Genomic DNA, 5490 nt, shown 5'->3' on the forward strand with positions numbered 1-5490 from the left:
ATTTGCTCATTTCTCGGTTGATTAGTTGCTTGATGAGTCTGGAGCATTCGGGGCGGGTCATGCAAACGAAATAACCTGGAAAGCCAGCCAAATGGGAGGAGCCTAATCTGCTAATCAAGGGGAATAAAAGCAGTGACCTCTGTTTTCTTCCGTCATTTTCGTTGGATCAGTCAAACGGAGTGAATGTCACCTCCGCAGCTGCGCACCAATCCTGCGACGACTCTCGGCTATTTAGCTGATAGAACCAGGAATCTCATCCACGGCAGTAAGCGATGGCAGTTTTCGACGGCTTCCAGCATTCAGTGCGGATAATTTTCAATTGTCTTACCGAAATCTTCTATTATTTAAAAGGTCCTTTTCAGGACCATCGAAAATGATTCCTCCAGAATTATGAATCGGATAATTAAAAGCGGCAGACTGAAAACTTAGCAACAGTATAGCCGGCCTCTAATTGTTCTAATTGTTCTACTATCTTATTAGCATTAGCATTAGCATTAGCATTTAGCATTAGCATTAAGCGAGTCGCACAAATTCGTAGGTGGTACAGTCCTGGACCGCTGTTATGAGGGTTGCCTCCTTCCCGTCCGAACCAAAGCACAAAGATTTGGGACTAATCTCTGACTCTTAGACAAGACTGACGCAATCCTCCAATGGTCGAGCACTGTCCTGGCCACGTCCTTGCGACTGCTGAGGAATGGGAAAGGATGGTTAGTTTTGGACACCTATGAAAAATGTAGACAACTCTACGATCTCTCAGGCCTAGGTGTCACGGGAATTAGGGTGTTGTTAGTGGAAGGGTAAACTCCAAAGTATACGCTTGGTTAACGTTCAGGCACACCATTGTTAGACTGCTTCGAATCAGTTGTATGCCCAATTCATCCTGGTTTTCTCGTCATATTGTTGGCATTTGGTTGAATTACTAGATTCTTCGGTTGATAATCTGAAATATAAAATAATATTACCATCGTACGTCAAATAAGCTACATATTAGTGATACGCTCGCCACAGTTACATATTTTTAAAATCTTATTTATATCGTACAATACATTTACCTGAATCCTGCTGAAATAAAATGTTAATTAGCAGTACATTGAAACACAAATACAAACACAAGGAAAAGAGCATCAAACTTTGATCTTGGAATATTTAAAAATACGGTAAATATCAAGATCAAAATTTGATTTGGTAGATCTTACACCGCAACGCACCATTCTAAGGTGATCTACCCACGTTACGGGGTTCTAATTCGTCCCCTTAATGCTAGAACTAGGTAACTCGAAATTTGACGTTTTTGAGTTGAATATACCATTATATCAAGCTTTTTGAGCTCTACAATATATCCAAAGACCAATGAAATACGATTATAAACGACAAAAATATTCACTAGTTTCAAAACTAGGTATCTCAGTGTAGAATACAAGAACTGGGTGCTATAATTAGGTAACTGGGAAAACCATATCTATTTCCAACCGCACAGGTTAAAAGCTATCGGCTGCTAGGACATGGAAATGTTACTTGCCATTCTTTTGTTAGTAGGTTGAAAATCTACTACTGTTTTTGATTTTAGGCCTTTAAACCTAAAAAAAATACTTGTATTGATATAGTTAAAAACTGTGACTGTTCGTAGACGATTATTTACGAACATTTTGAGGTGTCATGTGGTGACATAGCAGGCATCCTAGCAAAATCAGTAATTACATGTTAATTTCAATATGTGAATCCTTTTAAATTTGCATAATGCAACAAGAAAACTGAAAAGAATGATATCTATAGTGGTAAAAACTAGGTATCTCAGAACATCTCCTCCATTGCTTATGTTGCGTTTTGAGTGCTATAACTAGGTAACTCGACATTTTTTTTGACCATTTATTGTTTTTATCAAAAGTTTAAACCAAAATAGTTCAAAACTTTTTCTTGTAGCAGAAAGAATAGAAGCTTAATAAGCAATCAATGCAGAAAAATTATTATTTTAAAGGCTCCATACCTTTGGAACAACTGCATGAAAAATTGTAAAATTTTCAAAGTCGTTTTTCTCGAAACTATGATTTTCGAGTTACCTAGTTCTAGCATTAAGGGGACGAATTGTTCTACTATCTTATTCTGACAAATTGTGCCTGAAACATTGTTTCGTTCTAATATTTATCGAATTAAAATGATCTTAACTTTTCAATACTTCGGTTAGTTCATCCGTTCGATTAGAAATTGTCTCAAAGAACAGTTGATTAGTCGTTTAAAGCGTCTGACATAATGTGGGCGGGTCATGCAAACGGAATAAACTGGAAAGCCCGCCGAATGGGAGGAGCTTCATCTGCTAATCTAGAGGCATAACAGCTGTTTCCTCTGTTAACTTTCGTCATTTTCCTTGGATCAGTCAAGGAGAAGGGAGATGTCACCTCCCAGCTAGGCAGCTGCACACAAACTCAGCGATGACTCTCGGCTATCGTGGTGGCAGCACCAGAAATCTCATCCACGACAGCAAACGGCCGCATTCAGTATGAGTAAAATCAACTCGCATTGCGTGATGAATTCATGCAATAATTGTCTTGCAAAAATCTTCCGTTTTATAAACGGTCTTTTCCAGGATCAGCGAAAATGATTTCTCAAGAGTTATGTTTCGGTAATTAAAAGCGACAGACTGAAAGCTTGGTAGTTCAGCCATAGTGAAGTCGGCCACTAATATGTTCTTCCCAGATGAAAACAACGTATTATTGAAAGAGTTTCACGTTAATCTTCAATTAAAAGGATCTATCTAATGCCGTTCAATTATCTAATAATTTTATCCGCTCGATGAAAATTCTCTCGTAGAAGAGTAAATTGATCATTTCTCTTCAAAACGAAATAACTCTTGAACTAGTCAAAATCTTCCCAAGTAACCGAACAAGCTGAATAACAGCTTCTTGAGCTTAAGTTAGCTTAAGAGTGATTTGTTTTACTCTTATACAGCAAAAATGATTGTTGGGTTATGAATGCGTTCAGCGAAAGCGATCGATCACACAACAACTTTACTCAACACATCAGTCCACCCATTTGTATTATCATAACAACAAACATTGTATTATGAGAATATAAAAGTCGTTCCAGCCTTTGTCCTACGTCAACATTGCGGTTATGTCTCAGACATTACCCACTCCTAGTTTTTTTGTCTACGTTGTTCTAAGAACATTTTTTCCGTTTTTTTAACAAATTGTTCAAAAATATTTGATTTTGGAGACATTAACCTATCACAGATTTTTACTAAGATTTTCTGAAATTTCCTACAGATGAAAAAGATTTTTTTGACCAAAATCACAGATGAAAACCTAAAAAAATTAGAGGGGCGTGTACAAGACACAACCGCATGACGTAAACTACGTAAAGCAGTTTGTTATTGGTTGAATCAATAGTTTGAATCAATAAAAATAATCATATCATAAGAAACAAAGTAAATTCTGCAAGTTTGAGAATTCCGGTATTGGAAATAATTACAAAATAGTTTGAACCTGTACCGACTTTTCGAACTCTCTAAGCAGAATACCCTCTTCAAATGAGTGTACATAATAAATTTTGTACCTTTTAATCCCGCCCTATTTTGCTTATCCTTTGACAGATACGCGTATCGACTACCACTTGTAATCTTCCTCAGTGTCAGTTATCCACAGTTTGAAGCCTAAGCGAAGCCGGCGAAAATCCCTTATACACTGCGTTGAGAGGTCTCCAGGTAGCCTAGTGGTTAAGGCTATGGATCGCCACTCCGGAAACGGCGGGTTCGATTCCTGTTCCAGTCGAGAAAATTTTCTCGACTCCCTGGGCATAGTGTATCATTGTACTTGCCACACAATATACAATTTCATGCAATAGCAGGCAAAGAAAGCCCTTCAATTAATAACTGTGGAAGTGCTCAAAGAACACTAAGTTGAAACGTGGCAGGCCAAGTCCCAGTGGGAACGTAGAGCCATAAAGAAGAAGAAAAAGAACTGCGTTGATGGTAGCGCAAGAAGAAAGCGCACTCGCTAGATTCAGAGACACGACCAGATGAAAAGACACGGTTTAATTTCCGCACAATGCTGTTGCATTTTGTTTAGTGTACTATAATAGGTTTCAAAATTCGACAGTTTTGACACGTATGTGACCAGCGTCACTTTATCGGAAAATCTGCCATTTACTCTTTCAGAAAATTGATAAAGCCCTTGAAAAGGCTGTTCGAACCAGAATTCAGTCAAATTATTGCACGTGAGTTCAACAAACTTCATTGTTTTGGCAGCAAAAGTCAGAACAGCGACAAGGCTTTGTCTTAGGACGTCCATAAGAAGAAGAAGAAGAAGTAGAAGAATTGGTTTGATAGATAGAAGAAGAATTAGTTTCACGAGAGAGGGGTAAGAATCAGTAATGCCATACAGCTTACTTTGCAATCAAACAGATCAATCAAAAACGCAAATAATTAAGCTTTTGCTAATTTGATGACTGGAATTGCCTATATATTATTATTTATCAAAGAATTTCTATAAATCGTTGTAGCTTTCTTCCAGATTTTGCGGCAAAAATGGGCACAGAGAAATTTGATTTTTGCAGACATAATACTAGGGAATCGCGCCACTTGGGCGGTGGCTTCTATATTCGTCTGTTTTCCACTATATCTCCGTCAAATTAGAACCAATTGACACAACTTTTGCAATGTGGTGAGATAGGTATAGTATCTACACGTGTACAACATTTCAAGTCAATTGGTTCAAAATTGACTGAGTTATAGTGGAAAATAGACGAATATAGAAGCCACCGCCCAAGTGGCGCGATACCCTAATTGAAATTTGGTTGAGAAATAATCTTCATTTCTTCATTAAACTTGCAATTTCTCTAAACTTAAGAAAATTATTGGATATTTCCGATCAACTCGCTTTTGTAAATTTATCGTCGGTTTCCTGCACTAGGGGCACAACTCAAAAAATGTGAATTTTCAGTATGAGCGTTTGAAAATTGGCAGGTGCTTCAACTTACTGAAAGCTCACTTATTTCTCTCATCATTTGACAAAAGTAAACGAATTTTAATTGTTGTATCATGGGAAGGGACTGAAGGACTATCTGTTTCATAAATTTTGGACTACTATTTTTCAACGACTATTGAAAAAGTTGACTGATTTTGAGTTGTGCCTTTATTGCTGAAAATTGGCAAAAATGCCCAAATCTCGCGTTTCTCAACGAATTTCGGAACGGGTCTTTGTGAGATGATAGTTTACATAGTTTTTCATCATTTGCCATCAAAATCTCAAAAATGACAAATTTTGAGTTGTGCCCCTAATGCAGGAAACCGACGTTATATGGAGTGTATCATGTATGCTACAAGAAACAATTATATTTCCATTACTCCGGCTTTGAGACTGTGCCGATTTTGACGTTATTTGTGACCCGGCGCTTCGTCTTCCTTAGAAAATTATTCGGTTCATTCCTGTGGAGGAACATTGGAAAACGCAAACGGAGAAACTGGCTAGCCCTCCTTCAATGCAATCCCCTAGAAAG

Source organism: Aedes albopictus, chromosome 3 (genome assembly GCF_035046485.1).
Source record: "Aedes albopictus strain Foshan chromosome 3, AalbF5, whole genome shotgun sequence".
Classification (NCBI taxonomy): Eukaryota; Metazoa; Arthropoda; class Insecta; order Diptera; family Culicidae; genus Aedes; species Aedes albopictus.